This window comes from Euprymna scolopes, chromosome 45 (genome assembly GCF_053919585.1).
Source record: "Euprymna scolopes isolate OS-2025 chromosome 45, ASM5391958v1, whole genome shotgun sequence".
NCBI classification, from domain to species: domain Eukaryota; kingdom Metazoa; phylum Mollusca; class Cephalopoda; order Sepiida; family Sepiolidae; genus Euprymna; species Euprymna scolopes.
Genome location: NC_136526.1, coordinates 141,478 through 160,141, shown reverse-complemented (window position 1 = coordinate 160,141; position 18,664 = coordinate 141,478). Strand labels below are relative to the sequence as shown.

At 33.7% G+C, this 18,664-nt stretch overlaps 1 protein-coding gene across 1 annotated transcript in view; it reads right to left on the bottom strand.

Moving 5' to 3' along the window:
* Window positions 1–14,422, bottom strand: part of LOC145269044 (uncharacterized) — a 71,651-nt gene extending 57,229 nt beyond the window's left edge. The window contains exons 1-2 of the mRNA XM_080124645.1: window positions 13,970–14,422; window positions 30–201 (exon numbers count right to left, since the gene is read on the bottom strand). The gene's annotated coding sequence lies outside the window, so the exon portion shown is untranslated. The remainder of the gene's footprint in view (window positions 1–29; window positions 202–13,969) is intronic.
* Between the last annotated feature and the right edge of the window lie 4,242 nt (window positions 14,423–18,664).

The following is an 18,664-nucleotide window of genomic DNA, read 5'->3' as shown; positions in this document are numbered from 1 at the left end:
ACAAAGCTTTAAAATTTAAGAATACTTACGATTGAGCAATACGGAATTTATTTCAACATCTTAAATTATATTTTAAAAGTGAATTATCATAATTTTTTTACATCCACAATTTACTGAGTCTTTGTTGTTTTCAGTTTTTCTGCTGTTAAACTTCACCATTAATTTAAATGTATGCAAAATGTTTTTATCTGAATGAATTATCTGGAAAGCAAAAAAAATTAAAAATATATTATGATATGCAGTTTGTAAATGTTACGATTATTTAAATTTACAAATCAAGACTCAATTTTATGCAGAAATTCATTTTATTATCATAGAAAAGTTATCTTGTAGACATTAGTAATTCATTTCATCTAATTTTAACAGATCTTAAACTAATTTTTGTAATAAAACTATACATATATATTTTAAATAATTTACAAATGAATCATTTATGATTTCATATTAAAAAAATGATTGTTCTTTATTTCATATGATATATATATATATATTTGAAAGACTACAAATGAGAAAATACTAATGACAGCTTTTAACAGCATGAGTCTCTGCCAAATTGGTAGAACCTTGATATTATATATGTGTGTGTGTGTGCATATAATGGTTGTATCAGTTGGTTTCCTAGATGTAAATCCAATGAAATTCATGTGATTATTAAAGTGCTCAGGTTTCCTGCTGTTAAAATCGCCACAAGAAAAACAACTATAAAGTCTAAGATAGGGAAGTAGTGACCATAAAAGTAGAATATTACTTCAGATCAAAGCAAAAGTTTGAGCCAATAAATAATCACCAAGCTAAAAGAATACCAACACATCTCCACTGCGACAGCTTAATAACATGAAATCGTACCTCCTCCTTCCTCCTCACTCCTACTCCCTTCTTTCACCACACCTCCCTCCAAAAACCCCTACTGCTCACATTCACAAAATATACACCTTATTTTCTTCCAGAACGTCAAATATCTTATAAAACTAATGCAATTTTGATTTCCATTTCAATATCTATTCTTTTTTGATGAGGTGTTATCCTTGAATTGGGATTCCACTGAAACATGTATGCACATATGTAACCAATAATGTTTGTGTAATAAATAGACTATATATATATATATATATATATATATATAATTTCTTTCACACTCCAACTTAACAGTATAGGAAATTTTTCAGAGACAAATATATTCTCAAATTGTCTTACTGACATTATCTGAATAATATATTTTGATGTTGAGCAAAAAGGACAATATTACCACATAGACCCACATACAATACCTGTAATAACAGTATATATAAATTATTCAAATACAGTCATGGCAATTAAAGTGTGCAGACTCTAATGCATGTGTTATTAAAATATTACATTATTAGAAAAGGTCAAGGAACAGATGTTCCTATGTACTTGCCTCACCACGAGGGCAAAGTTAGACATAAGATTGGTTTTTTATGTGGGGAAAATCCAGCTCCCCTAAAAGGAGCACTCTGGTTGGGAACAAAAACAAAAATTGTCTCAGTCAGGTAGGATTTTTCCTCCACTGACCAAGGACAGAAAAGGTGAAGTACAGCATCAGAACAGATATGACACTGTGATCTTTACCTGAAGACCAAGATGTCATTTAAAATATTGACTTTAGATAAAAAATACATCTGACATTCTATGAAGTTTTTACATTTAAATCTCACAATTCTGATTTTTTATGTTTATAAACTTCTATCTGGTTTGAATCAAGAGCATTTTGATCGACACAGAAATTCTTTAAAAAGTGTTTAATAATGTGTTTTCACTTCCAGTCATAAGCAATCTTGATCAGACACTCATCAGTACTAATTTGCTTGAGGGCGTCTTCTACTTTTCTAAGACATGGTTATAATCTATTTCATATATATATATATATATATATATATATATATATATATATATATATATATATATTCAGAAATCTACTTATACATAAATATACATCATAACATAGACATGTCCATAAATGCATATGTATATATATATATATATATATATATATATATATATAAACAAACAGTTAATAAAATATGTTAAAAACACTTTGAAATGAGTTAAAACATTTAATCTGAAAAGAAAACACTATATATATATATATATATATACATATATATATATATATATATGTATATATATACATACACAGTGTCAGAGACGCATACACTTGTATGAGAAATATTTAATTATATTTGTGTTCATCCAGCTATACTGTATGATTTAATTTTAATTAAAAGGATTTCATGCCAGACTTTATTAAAAGTTTTGGATATACCAACGACTACTGTCCTAGCTTTGCCTGTCTTATCCATGGCAGGGTATATGCATTCAGAGATGATAGTTAAATATCTGCAGGAGAACGATATTGCCTAAATCCATACTGTCAATTAGAGAGAAGATTAGATTTGCAAGGTAGTGGACTAGTGCTTGATTGATTATGGTCTCAAAGATTTTAGCAAAGAAGGTGAGGAGATTGATAGGCTGATAATTGAGTGGGTTAGTTCTTTCATTAGAATTCTTGTACACTGGTACAACGGAGGCGATCTTCCAGCTATTTGGGAAACAAGATTCAACAAGGCATTTGTTGTAAGGCTTAAAAAGTATAATGGCTAGCTCAGCTGAGCATTTCTTGAGATTAGTCCCACATTATTTGAAGGTGTGTAAGTTTTTTTTATTGCAGACATGAGAAGGAGTGACTTCCAGATCATAAAGTATGGCTCCAGTTTGCATAGGGAAATTTGGGAGAGAGTGGTTTGTTGGATCTGAGATGGACTAGGAGGTGAATTACCAGACAAGCAGTTACACGTCGGTTGCTCTGTATGCAAACTTCTGATTGTTGGATAGTGGAGGACTTATTGATTGTTCTTTATCCAATATAGTATTATACATTTTCAGAAATTACGAGTTCTTATTTTGTGTTATTCTATGCCTTTCCTGATTATTTCAAGATGCCTTCTAGCGGTGCTTATTGCACGCTTACAATGATTTCTCATATCTATAAATTTTTTGCCTATTTATACTTTACTTATGATGTATTTACCAGCAGAATGCATGCTGTCTTTGTGCAATGGCAACTGCACAATTTGTAGTGAACCATTGGGGAGAGTGGGGCTTGCTATAATACTTTTGTGGAGGAACATGTGCTTCAATGCCCATTTTGTATCATTCAGTTGTCTCATTGGAACATTGTTCAGCAGGAAAAGAAAAGATATTGGTCAATAGAGCATCTCCAATATGTTTTTTGATGGCTTCCCAGTCAGCCATTTTATAGTACTTTGTCGTTTTGGGCAACAGCTCCTCATTTTGAGGCTGGGATTAAAGGATGATATCTACTAATACCACAAAGGTTAGCGACACTTTCCAAAGCAAGAGTTGCACCAAAAGAAGGTCATGCTGACTGTTTGGTAGTCTGCGATTCGGCTAATCCTTTATGGATTTTTGAATGCAGGCGAAACTATTATGGCAGAGAAGTATTGTCAACAAATGGATGAAATGTATCAGAAACTTCGACAACATCCAGAATTAGTCAACAGAAAAGGCTCAATTCTCCTCCACAAAAATGCCTGATCCCATGGTGCTACACCGTCCCTGCAGAAGATGAACAAATTGGGCTACAAAACTTTGCCTCATCTGCCATACTCTCCAGAGCTCTCACCTACTGACTACCACTTTTTCAAACATCTCGACAACTTTCTATGTGAAATGCTTCAAAAACCTAAGCGATATCAAAAATGCCTTTGACTTCATCACCACCAGAACATAAGATTTTTACGTTACTGGCAGAAATACACTTGTTTTGTATTGGCAAAAGTGTGTTCATTCTGATGGTGCTTATTTCGATCAATAAAATTTTATTGGAGTCGAGATATGTTCATCCGAATTTAAAAGTTAAAAACTGCAAGAACTTTCTTGTCAACCTGATGTAATAATTGTTTATGTGTGTGATCACTGTTTTCTTTATTGGTTGTTAACATACAAAAAAACTGATGAATTATTATTATTATTATTTGGTTATTTTATAGAATCGCCCCTGTAGTGTTGGTTTTGGGTTAATGGGAGCATAAAAATTCTTTGCAGCTAATTTTACCCTATGCGATGAAAGCCATCAACTCCCTGTATTTCCTCCTATAACAGACAACACACTATGTAACATACAAATATCTGTGCATGAGATCACCAAGCTAATCAAGAACCTTGATTCCAGTAAAGCAACTGGCCCTGATGGCATTCCAATTATAGTGTTGAAAAAGGTTCAACCAGAACTTGCCCCCATACTTACAAAACTGTTTAAGTGTTGCCTTAAGGAGAAGTGCTTCCAAACACCCTGAAAACCCTCATCAGTATGCCCTTTATTTAAGAATTCAGGTGATAAGTCATCATCCTCTCAGTACAGACTAATAAGTCTCCTGTGTTTCATGAGTAAGTTGCTGGAATCCATATTAAATAAAGAAGTAGTCAACCACCTCAGCAGAAATAACCTTTTTAGTGACATGCCATATGGTTTTCGTTCTGCCAGATCTACAGCAGATGAGCTAACAGTTATATCTCATAGGATAAGCAAATCTCTCAACAAAGGCTTCCTTTCTAAGGCAATTGCTCTTGACATATCAAAGCCGTCGATAACGTATGGCATAAAGGCCTACTTCACAAGATTGCCAGCTATGGTATAACTGAAAATGTTTTCTCAATTATTAAATCATTTCTCTCTGATAGGCTCATAAGAGTAGTGGTTGATGAGCAGAAATCAGAGGCCCACAGTATTAATGCTGGAGTCCTTCAGGGGTCCATCCTGGGCCCAACTCTCTTCCTGATCTACATCAATGATCTTCCAAAACACATACTTAAATCTGGAGAGTAGATAATACAGTGGATGTGTTATCGGCAGCTCCAGTAACTCTCGCTTCTCCTATTTTGTCATTCAGTCCTCATTCAATGAGTGATGTTTTTGACAAAGGGTGAAGAAAAAGCTGCTTAAAGGTCGGTACTACTTGGTGACCAGTAGTCTGAGATGTCGGATATTTTTCTGTCTTTGTCTGTCCTTGTTGCCATGTCACTAGTAAGGGTGCTGGAGGTAAACGTTTTGTCTGGGCTGACGTTATCCGCCTGATAGTCAGGGACCCGAACCTTGGATTAACCACTAAGGAGGCTGTCCTATCAGCAGGCGCAAAGTACTGGGACTGCTGTATTGCCATTTGGTGAGTGGATCTGGACCATGCAGTAGTCTCTGGTGGGGCCTCTCGATGCCATACTAGTGGGTAATTGTTACGGCTTTACCTTTTCGTGTGCTACAAATAAAAAAAAAATTTTTTCCTGTCTTTTTCTCTCTTACTTTCCCTCTCTGTACTGCTCTAACCAAGTATGCCGACCTATTCCACAAATCCCAAAACCTCAACATGAAATATCTCCAGAATAAAAACTCGATTAAACCTAGAACCCCATCTTCCAGCGTAGACCCCTACTACCAGGTCTCCTTCTCCAATATCAGGGGTCTACGTTCCAACCTTCCAGAGGTTGAAACCCAATTACAGGAGACGAAACCGGACATATTATTTCTATGTGAAACTGGAATAGGGCCGACCACTTCCCTAGATGAGTTTATAATTAATGGATACTCCAATTTAACAGCTAAATCTGACTCCCAAGATCGCCATGGGCATGGAATATGTGCCTACATTAAGGATGGCTTCCCATGTGGCAGGGATATCTCTAGAGAAGATCCTAATTTACCCTATATGTGCTTCAGGGTTGCACTTGCTAACACCACTGTATTTATATTTGCCCTCTATAGGCCCCACAACAGCGGAGTTACTATCTTTAAGAGCATATCTGAGAAAATAGACCACATACTGTCTTCACATCCCTCGGCTAACATCCACATCTGTGGTGACTTCAACGTCCATAACGTGGAATGGCTAACCCATTCAAATAAGACAGATGATGAGGGGAGGTTTTGTCATGATTTTGCCATTGCTTATGACCTCACTCAGATTGTTCGCGAACCCACCCGTGTGCCCGATACACCCAATCAATATGCAAGCCTCTTAGACCTTTTTCTTTCAACTTCCCCTGAGCTATGTTCATGTACCGTTCATTCTCCTTTAGGATCCTCCGACCACTCCGTCGTATCAGTTAAGATAAAAACAAAATGTAAGAAGCCATCAGACGTACCCCTCCACCGTACTGTATACCGATACTCTATGGCTGACTGGGATAGCTTCCGTACATTCATATCTGATTTACCTCTGCACTCCATGTTTAAAAAGGAAGTGTCCTCTATAGTATCAGATCTGACCGAATGGTTAATTGTAGGCATAGACCAATTCATACCATCTAAAAAATTCCAACAAAAACCTAACAGCCAGCCATGGTTCTCCCCAGAATGTGCTGCTGCTATCGCGCACAGAAATCACTTTTTCCATAACTACCAACGTAATAGATGCACTGAGACTAAAGCTGCTTTCAGGACTGCCAGCAACCACTGTAAAAGAGTAATAAAAAATGCAAGAGAGCTATATGCCCAGTCTGTTAAATCCAAGGTAGCTGATCAGCGGCTTGGTTCCCACCAGTTTTGGCAAATAACAAATAGGATCTTGAACAGAAGTGTGCGTTCTATCCCAACCATTATCAATGGACCAGAGGTTATCTCGTCAGCATCAGACAAGGCCAAACTATTTGCAAAGAACTTTGCAGCTAATTCTACCCTATGCGACGAAGGCCATCAACTCCCCATATTTCCTCCTATAACACAGAACAAGCTAGGTAACATACAAATATCCGTGCATGAGGTCGCCAAGCTAATAAAAAACCTAGATTCCAGTAAAGCAACTGGCCCTGATGGCATCCCAATTATAGTGTTAAAAAAGCTTCAACCAGAACTTGCTCCCATACTTACGAAACTATTTAAGCGCTGCCTTAAGGAGAAGTGCTTTCCGACCCCCTGGAAGACCTCCTCAGTTTGCCCTGTATTTAAGAATTCAGGTGATAAGTCATCTCCCTCTCAATACAGACCAATAAGTCTTCTCTGTGTTATGAGTAAGTTACTGGAATCAATATTAAATAGAGAAATAGTAAACCACCTCAGCAGGAATAACCTTCTTAGTGACACACAATATGGTTTCCGCTCTGCAAGATCTACCGCAGATGTGCTGACGGTTATATCCCACAGGATTAGTGAATCTCTTGACAAAGGCTTCCTTTCTAGGGCAATTGCTCTCGACATATCAAAGGCCTTTGACAAAGTATGGCATAAGGGTCTACTTCACAAGATTTCCAGCTACGGTATAACTGGAAATGTTTTCTCAATCATTAAATCATTTCTCTCTGATAGGCTCATAAGAGTAGTGGTAGATGGACAAAAATCGGAGGCCTGCAATATAAATGCTGGAGTCCCTCAGGGGTCAATCCTGGGCCCAACTCTCTTCCTGATCTACATCAATGACCTCCCTAAACACATACTTAAATCATTCGTTGACATCTATGCTGATGACACGACCATCTACGGCAACACATCAAAGGCTGTAAATGACGAAGTTCTCTCGGATTCTCTCTCCTCTGATCTCGAGCGCGTGGTTCAGTGGGGGAAGATGTGGCTAGTTACCTTTAATGCATCCAAAACCAAACTCCTATCCTTACATCATCAACGCTCTGATCCCCAGCTGGCATCAATTGTGATGGATGGCTCTCGTCTGGGTGAGGCCCCGTGTTTTGACAAGCTTCTGGGTTTGACCTTTACTCCTGATCTGAAATGGAACACGTACATCAAGTCTGTGGCCAAGGTCGCAGGAAAGATGGTGGGATCCTTCTACCGCTCCAGAAGATATCTCACTACTGATGCAATTCTCTATCTATATAAAAGCCAAGTACGGCCAAGGATGGAATACTGTTGCCATATCTGGGCAGGAGCTGCCAAAAACAGCCTATCATGCCTTGACAGAGTACAAAATAGACTTCGTGGTTTAGTGGGGGATGCCCTTTTCTCTACCCTGCAACCCCTCTCCCACAGAAGAGACGTTGCGAGCCTATCCTTGTTTTATCGTTATTTTCATGGCAGGTGCTCGTCTGAACTCCAATCCCTGGTCCCCCCTCGCCAATCTTTCACGAAAAACACCCGTCTAGCTGAATCCACTGTGAAAAATTTCCCCCACTCTATATCTGTGCCTAAATCAAAACGCGGATTTCATGAGCAAAGCTTCTTTCTTAGAACTGCACGCCTGTGGAACTCTGTTCCGTCTGCCTGCTTCCCTCCGGACTACAACTTGGATGTCTTCAAGTCTAATGTAAACAAATTCCTAATGAACCGCCCCCCTAATTAAACACTTCATAAAATCTCCTCACTAACGTGATGTACTTACAATAACCATTATCCCTGAGTGGCTTCCGGGCCTTGATAAGTGGTGATCACTGTGTAAAAAAAAAAAAAAAAAAAAAATCATTCGTTGACATCTATGCTGATGACACAACCATCTATGGCAACACATCAAAGGCTGTAAATGACAAAGTTCTCTCTGATGCTCTCTCCTCTGATCTTGAGCACGGTACAGTGGGGGATGATGTGGCTGGTTACTTTTAATGCATCTAATACCAAGCTCCTATCTTTACATCATCAACACTCTGATCCCCATCTGGCATCAATTGAAATGGATGGCTCTCATCTAGGGGAGGCTCCATGTTTTGATAAGCTTCTGGGATTAACCTTTACTCCTGATCTGAAATGGAACACGTACATCAAGTCTGTTGCCAAGGCCACTGGAAAAATGGTAGGATCCTTCTACTGTTCCAGAAGATATCTCACTGCTAATGCAATTCTCTATCTATATAAAAGCCAAGTACATTCAAGGATGGAGTACTGCTGCCACATCTGGGCAGGAGCTGCTAAAAACAGCCTATCATGCCTTGACAGAGTACAAAATAGACTTTGTGGCTTAGTGGGGGATGCACTTTTCTTTTCCCTGCAACCTCTCTCCCACAGAAGAAACCTTGCGAGCCTGTCTTTGTTTTATTGTTATTTCCATGGCAAGTGTCCGTCTGAGCTCCAATCTCTGGTCCCGCCTCGCCAATCTTTCACGAAAAACACCCATCAAGCTGAAACCACTGTCAATAATGTTCCCCATTCTTTATCTGTGCCTAAATCAAAATATAGATTCCATGAACAAAGCTTCTTTCTTAGAAGTGCATGCCTGTGGAACTCTCTTCTGTTTGCCTGTTTCCCACCTGACTACAACTATGATGTCTTCAAGTCCAATATAAACAAATTCCTGATAAACCGTCCCCTTAAGTAAGACATTTTATCAAATCTCCATTACTAACGATTACTACCATATTATCCCATTGATTACTGTACACGCAATAACTGTTATCCCCGAGTGGCTTCCGGGCCTTGAGAAGTGGTGACTATCATGTAAAAAAAAAAAAAAATAGGTGAAAAAAATGCATGAAACCTGTCATAATTTGACATATGAATTTCTTATAAACAAAGAATTTGCGATAGATTAAATTAACATATTCTTTATAATAACCCAAAATGCATAGAAAATAATAGTTTGGAGCTCAATTCTAAGATGGGAGTGGTTCTATAAAAATACATATTATTGTAAGAATATTTATTGTTTAAGAAAATACTAATATAAGTTTTCAGCTTTTTTAACTTAATATTTTGCACCTTTTCATGCAATAAAATTGTGTGTGTGGGAACAATGTTATACGTCACTTATCAACTGAATGAGCGTTTCATCCCACAAAAAAATAAAAATAAATAAATATATAAATTAAAAATAACTACAATATTTCTTCTCTAAAACAAAGTGCAATATAGTACCCAAAATAAAATATATTAAAATATATTTGTATGAAAATTTATTTTATCTTTCAAATTAAGCAGATTATATATTAATGACAGAAAAAAGACGGACAGGTATGAAAGTGCCCACACTATAAAAATGTGTGTTTTACACCTTTTTTCTTTTCACTTTTTTCCGACAATTATCATAATTTACAGACTTAATAATCATATTAGTAAAAAACTTTGAAAAAAATAAAATAAATTTAATGACTTTTAAGAAGGGGGTTCACTTTCTCATTATAACGTTCTACTTTATTGCTACCTTACTTATTGTCCATTTCTTTACCAATGTGTCACGTGATTAGAATGTTATAACAAGAAAGTGAACCCCCTTCTTAAAATTCATTAATTTTTATTATTTTTTAATTTTATTTTTTATTTATTTTTTTATTTTGTTAATATGGTACTTCAGTCGGCAGGTCTGCTGTTTAGTTGTACAAATATTCTCAAACCAAGTAATCACTAAAAGGGACTTTAAAGGTCGACACCGGTATCTTAGCAGAAGCTTTTTTTTTACATGTTTCACAAACTTTAAAACTGAAAATGTAATCATGTGATTAAATTTAATTAAAATTAACTACTTTGTTTAACAAATAAAAAAAAATAATGCAAGATGAAGTTTTAAAATGATTAAATATATTTTATAATTTAAAATTAAAAACATTGACCAATAAAATGAAAAATTTGGGTACTTATGTATTTTGGTGCCGTGCTGAAATGATAACATTATTTTTAACAAACATTCTTAGTGAGGGAGTGAGGGTGTTTTGTAACTATTCTGTACTTCCACCTTACAATTTAAAAAAAAAAAAGTATTGTGAAACTTGAATTTAAGCTGGAAAGAAAAGAAAAAAAAAGGAAACAACAATTATATAAATATAGCACGGTACCCTCTGCCATCGTATGTATCCGCGAACAATATCTACTGTTAAATTAAAGAGAAATTTGGTGTTTATGCATTTTTGGTACCACGCTATTTTTAAATATTTTTTTCGTGTTAATTAAAGTTTCACAATATATTTTTTTAATTGTAAGTTGGAAGCACAGAATAGTTACAAAAAACTCCCCATGTTAAGAATGGCTTTCAAAATAATAACATTATTATTTTAGCACAATACCAAAAAATACATAAGTACCCAAAGTTTTATTTTTATTGTTCAATGTTTTAATGTTAAAATATAAAATAAAATATATTTAATGATTTTAAAACTTCATCTTGCATTATTTGTTTAACGTGGTTAATTTTTTTTTTTTTTTTTTTACATAGGCATCACCACATTATCAAGGCCCAGAGGCCACTCAAGGATAAGGGTTAAAGAGTGTACAGTAGAAATTGGGCAATATAGTAATCATTAGTAATGAAAATTTGGTAAATTTGATAACTTATATGGAATGGCTCATCAAGAACTTATTTACTTTAGACTTGAACACAACCATATTGTAGTCAGTCGGAAAGCAGGAAAACGGAAGACAATTCCACAGGCGTGCAGTTCTAAGAAAGAAGCTTTGTTCATGGAATCTACGATTAGGTTTAGGCACAGATAAAGAGTGGGGGGAATTATTGATAGTGTTTACTGCTAGACGAGTGTTTCTTGTGAAAGTTTGGCGAGGGGGGACCATAGATTGAAGCTCAGTCGAACACTTTCCATGAAAATAACGATACATCAGAGACAAGCTCGCAACATCTCTTCTGTGAGATAGAGGTTGCAAGGAGGAGAAAAGGACATCTCCTACGAGGCTACGAAGTCTATTTTGAACTCTTTCAAGGCAGGACAAGTCCTTTCTAGCAGCTCCTGCCCAGATGTGGCAACAGTATTCCATCCTTGGATGTACCTGGCTCTTATATAGATAGAGAATAGCCTCAGCAGTGAGATATTTACCGGATTGATAGAAAGATCCCACCATTTTTCCAGCGGCCTTGGCAACAGATTTGATGTACTTGTTCCATTTAAAATCAGGAGTAATGGTCAAGCCCAGAAGCTTGTCAAAACTTGAGGCCTCCTGAAGACGAGAGCTATTCATTTCAATTGATGCCAAATGTGGATTAGAATGTTGATGATGTAAAGAGAGAAGCTTGGTTTTAGATGCATTAAAAGTAACTAGCCACTCCTTTCCCCATTGTACTACGTGCTCAAGATCAGAGGAGAGAGAATTGGAGAGAACTTGGTCGTTTACTGTCTTAGATGTGCTATCATAAATGGTAGTGTCGTCAGCATAAATGTCTACAAATGATGTAAGGATGTGATTTGGAAGATCATTAATGTAGATCAGGAAAAGAGTTGGGCCCAGGATGGACCCCTGAGGGACACCGGCATTAATACTGTGAGCTTCTGATTTTTGTCCCTCAACTACTACTCTTATGAACCTATCAGAAAGAAATGATTTAATAATTGAGAAGACATTTCCAGCTATACCATAGCTAGCGATCTTATGAAGTAAACCTTTATGCCACACCCTATCAAAGGCCTTAGATATGTCAAGAGCAATTGCCCTAGAAATATTTTAAATTAAATTTTAATAACATGATGATCGATCACATTATCAATAATTATGTGATTATATTTTAGCCATTTAAAGTTTGTGAAACATGTAAAAAAAAAGAAAAAAAAAGAAGCTTCTGCTAAGATACCGGTGTCGATCATTAAGTGTCCCTTTTAGTGATTACCTAGGTGTATCAGAATTTTTGTAGGAATTTTTGACACCCCTAACACAAAACTGCGAATAAAATATAAAAAAAACTCGTAATTTCTCTTTTAAAAGTGTGTTGTTTATTTTCTTTATGGATTATACTTCCAAAATAAACTATTAAAGTTGTTTTAAAAGTAACAGAAATTTTTTTTTTAAAACAGTAATGAATTTTACGAACTTAATATTTTTCAATTTTTAACCTTTAAAAATCTATCAAAATTTTTCTATTGATTCTATTTTTACGATATTTTCAGGGTTAATGTGAAATTTTAAGCTCTTTCCAATAAACCGAATATAATATTTTAGACAAACGTTTTTTTAATTCACGCCCACCCCCATTGTCAAGTGTCTATTAAAAAGTAAATAATTTACTCACCCAAGTTTTATACATCACAAATTGAAGAGAAAAGGTCAATAAATAATATATTCAAATTTAAAACAAAAAAAGTAGTGTTTTTTAGAAATTTACCTGTAAAGTTCGAAGTTTAAACCCTTTTTTTTTTAAAAACCACGGTGTTTGTTTTTTCTTTTTTTTTTTAATGACACCTTGGTCCTTGCTCCTTTAATTGAAAAAAAAAATTAGGGCTTGAATTACATTTTTCGAGTAGTTATAAGCTTGGAAAGACAGGGGGTCGAATAATTCACGCCTTCCATTTTGAAATGTCTATTAAAAAGTAAATAATTAATTTACTCACCAAAGTGTTATATATCACAAATTGAAGAGAAAAGGTCAATAAATAAGAGATTCAAATTTAAACCAAAAAAGTAGTGTTTTTTTAGAAATTTACCTGTAAAGTCCAAAGTTTAAAACCTTTTTAAAAGAAAACACGTTTTTTTTATTTTTTTTTTTAATGAAACCTTGGTCCTTGCTCCTTTAATTGAAAACAAAAGTTAGGGCTTGAATTACATTTTTCGAGAAGTTATAAGCTTGGAAAGACAGTGTGGAATTATTCACTATTTTTCACGAAATTTCTGACACACCTAGTGATTACCTAGTTTGAGCATATTTGTATAACTAAACGGCAAATCTGCCCTTAAGTCTATGCTAATCGTCGGAAAAAAAACTTGAAAGAAAAATGGTGAAAAACATATTTTTATGGGGATGGGCACTTTCGTACAGGTCCGCAAAAAACATTTTTCTAAACGCAATAATAGAAGTCACAGTGGTTAGTTTTTAAGTTTTTAATGTTTTAGTGGTTGTTAAAAACTAATAAAATAAACAGAAAAAGTTTGGGAATCGATTTTTAAAAAATTAATTAAAATAAATTGAACATAATTATCATTAAAATAACTCGTCTTTTGATTTTTTTTGTTTTTGTTTTTTTAGAATAAAATATTGACATTTCAAAGTGATTTTAGAGAACGTATATATTGTTAGTGCATTAAGAATTTTATTTAAAGAAAAACAAAGAAATTAGGGAAATTAATACTCACTTTTCACCAAATCTTGTTACACTTTAAATTGTCTTCAAAGAAAGAATAAAATAAACGGTTTTTGTAAATTTAAAATTCAAAGCTGGTAACAAAATGTCTAAGACATCTGCTGTCTTTCAAAACCGGAAACAGATTTCGAATTATCTCCCCTTATTCGTTTCTTTAAATTATTGCCTCTTTATGTTTATTTCTCTGCGTAACTTACACGCTGTTATTTATTTTATTTATTATTAATCAAATATTTGTTGGATTAAAAGATGCTTCTTTACAATAGCGTGTCGTTCTCAGGGTTGCCAGACCATAAAACATATTTAAAGTCAAATCTTTCAGGAAAAAGGGCCAAAACAGGCCAAATTGATAATTTTAGCCAAATTTTCACAAAGAAAAAAGCCAAATTAAACATTTAAATTGTCAAAAGAAATAAGCGTGTGTGCGTAAATATATAAATATTTATATATTTTTCATTGTGCTTATGTAGATTTGGTGATGTTTTAAACCAACGCATTTCAGGTGAAAACATTATTACGTACTTACGTGTCCTATTGAAATTAGTATGAATTAGTATAAATTAACAAAAATTATGTTTGACGCTACTGTAAAGAAGAACCTAACCAAGACTAAAAAAAAAAAAAAAAATCAAAGACACGTTCTGTATGTTCCTCTTAATTTTATTTTGAAAGAATAAACAATCCTCTTAATTTCATTTAAAAATTAAACAATCATTGTTATTTAAATAAATTAACATTCTAATTAAACCTTACTCTAATAAATTAATTCTGAAAAAAAAATGTTATTTAAATAAAATTATTATTTCCTTATGTCTGTTGTAAATTGTATTTTTAATTATAATTATTTTTCTACTCAACCATTTTTCGTAATTTTTGGAATTTATACTAATTTCGACATGACATGTAAGTACGTAATAATGTTTTCTCTGTGGTCGCCATAAGCAAAACAACGCTCTGCACGTGCTTTCTTTGGCTTGCCGGCGGAAAGCATAACGTTATTACATAAAATTATTTGTCAGTGACAATTTTACATGCGATATTCGTTTTCAGAATACCTGAAAACCTTTGTGCTATCAAATACAATTTTTGTTAATTTATACCAATTGAAACAGGACGCGTAAGTACGTAATAATGTTTTCACCTGAAATGCGTCGGTTTAAAACCTGACCAATCTCAACAAGCACAATGAAAAATATATAAATATTTATATATTTATGCATCCACTCTTTGTTATTTCTTTTGACAATTTAAATTACAATAGAACACCGACTAATAAAATTTGGTTCCGGAAGGTTTTCGGGGTCGCTGACAACGAATCTGATATTCAAACCCGTCGCAAATTTTCCGTTTGCATGGTATTAACCCCTGAACCCTCGCACTATTTTGTGCCATCTCACCGCACCGGTCCGCACCGCACCCACCGCCTTCGTTTATGCTATTTTTACATGATGTGTTCGCATGTGCACGCGAGTGACTTATTACATCGCGGAAGAATTTTTTAGCAGACATTTGAAATAAGAAGAAAGTTTTCAAAAACAAAGAAATGTGGTTCATTTTTCTATGTTACGTAGTTTTTTTTTAATGCTTTTTAATTGATCTAAAAAAATAAGTTTTCACGAGCGGTTTGCAAAAACATTTTTATTTTTCGTTTTTTTTTTTTTAGGGGTGGTTTATTCAATTATAGAACTTGTACAACATTTAACAGGTGTTTCTGCAGTTTAATTTACCGTTTTCCGTAAGTAACACGTCGCAGACCCCCCCCCCCTAATTCATGGTTTTTCCGTAAGTAACGAACGCGCCGACATACACCGAGCAGAAGAACTGTTTAATTTTTCACAAAAATTCTGTTTATATGGGAAGGGGGGCGGTGGAGGATGGGTGGTGTCGCGCGTTCGCAACATCGCCCCCCCCCTTCCCTCCCATTTTTGTGAAAAATTAAACAGTTTTTCGGCTCGGTGTATGTCGGCGCGTTATTTACGGAAAAACGATAAATTAAACCGCAGAAGCACCTGTTAAAATCCATACAAATAACAAAAAAATTTAAAAAAAACCCGAAAAACAAAAATGTTGTTGTAAACTGCTCGTGAAAACTTACTGACATTATTTTTACTATAAATGAGGTGAAAACTATTTTTTAAATTTTATTTAAAGTATTTCAATGAGATGAAAACTTATTTTATTTTATGAAAAATATTTCTTGTCATTTAAAATATCCGCCATGTATCCATGCGCCTTGTGAAAGATCACGTAACTACGCGCACGTACATTTCAATAAGAACTAGTACGGGCAAAATGAATAGCTTGTTACCTCCGTTTGCCTATAGGTGGCATTAATGTCTGTCCACCCAGTTACGGAAGCAAAAAATGTATATAATGGCACCCTTGAAATAAAAATAAATGTTTTTGTTATATTTTAATTTTAAACATTTTTTTTTGTTTTTGTTTTTTTGGCAAACATTTAAGTTTTATTTTTTTTCAAACATATTTACGTTTTTTTTTTTTTTTTTTTTGCAAACATATTTAAGTTTTATTTTTTCAAACATATTTACGTTTTGTTGCTTGTTTATTTTCAAACATTTACGTTTTTGTTTTTCATATTTTTTTGTTTTGTTTTGGAAACATTTACGTTTCTTTTTTGTTTTTCCAAACACATTTACTTTTTTTCTTTTTTTTTTTTTTGCAAACATTTTTTGTTCGCGACAAGTAGTTTTCCTCATATTAATACCTTTATTATCCAGTGTATTCGGTATTGTTTTCACTGGTCGCCATGTTTGTGTGCGTGCATACTGCATCGCACAAAAATTGTTTTTTAACTAAAATTTCTTCATTGTCGTTTTCAGCACCTACACAAGTGATAATTTTAAAGGATTTTTTAGGGTGTAAAGATACGGCACATTTGTTTTAACATTTTATGTGAAAAAATATGTGACATAAAAAAATAAATAATTGATAAAAAAAAGTTGACGTATTTTTATATACTTTTTATAAGGGGGGGGGGTGAAAAAACGTTGATTATGTTTTAAACATAATAAATATTGATTTTATGTCCAACTTCAAGGTAAGAGAAATAAAAACTTGAATTTAACTTGAATTAAAACTAGCGCGGTACGATAAGTGCATTAAGTATTCCGCACTTTCATGTAAGAATTGTAAAAAAAAAACAAAAAAAACAACGTAAATGTTTGAAAATAAATAAGCAACAGAACGTCTGGAACAATAAAACATATATGTTTGCAAAAAAAAAAAAAAAAAAAAAAAACGTAAATATGTTTGAAAAAAAATAAAACTTAAATATGTTTGCAAAAACAAAAACAAAATGTTTAAAATTTAAATATAACAAAAACATTTATTTTTATTTCAAGGGTGCCATTATATACATTTTGTGCTTCCGTAACTGGGTGGACAGACATTAACGCCACCTACAGGCAAACGGAGGAAACAAGCTCTCACTTTCTTCCGGATTACCAACATTTTGACCCCTCCCTCTATTTAAAAAATCACCAAAAATCTGAAAATTAACCAATTTTAATGAAATTTTCAGTATTTATCAAATAATGATCGCAGAATATAATGAACTAATTATTTTTATTTAAATCTTGGTGAAAATGTATTATTTTGTTTAAACAAAAAATACCATTACTAAAGTTATGGTTTTCAGTAGTAAATAAAAAACACAAGAATTTATTTTTGCTTTTTTTATGTAAATAAAGCATCGTAATTTGTAACAATAAAAATAAAATAATTTTTATATGAACATTATGAAAAAAAGCCCCTGAAGTCCGTATTAATGAATTCGATATAACTCAAAGAAAAATTAATTTCTCGAACTACCAATATTATCATTGAATTAAGCATTGTTTATTTAATATTCTCACAAAAAAATTTATAATTGCAAAAATTATTTCTACTTTTTTTACGCTTATTTTTTTAACGTAATCTTTGCATGTAACATTCTAATATTTCCATTGCAAGCAAGAGCGTATAATTATCACCGTAAAATAATGTTCATATAATCTTGAAAAATAAAGTAAAGAAAATTAAATTGAAAAACAGGAACATAGAAAAATAATTTAATTAAAAGATGGCAAAAATTACACGAATGTTCCATGTCGGTTAGTACGGATGTGCATAGTTGAAAAGAAAACCAGTCTATTTTGACCACCCTCCTGCTCTTTTCAACTACCCGTCTGTTTGTGTTCATCAATTTAAATTTCACGTAAACATTATGATAAATTTTAACGTAAGTCTGTATTTTTTTAGTGTGTAATTTTGTTAAGAGAGTAAACTTAGCATCATGAGTATGCCCCTTAAGGAGTCATGTTTCTTTCTTTCTGGTGTAAACCTTCTTAAAATAAAGACGTTGATAACCTATCTCCGCGTGTGGACCTTCTTTTACTGACCACCACATACATTTAACATGTCTAATTTAACAGGTTATAGGCCCAGCCGACTAATGTTTGATGACGATGAAAATAATTATGAGATGTTCAAAATTAAATTCCACAGGCTAAAATTAAAAGCCGAGTTAAAAAAGGAAGATGATGAAATTGACCCACAGAGAAACGAGCATATATTCGCGGAACTGATTCAAGTTCTAGATGATAGAAGTTTGGCATTAATCATGCAAGATGCGAAAGATGATGGAAGGAAAGCTTTAAAAATTTTAAGAGAACATTATTTGTCCCAA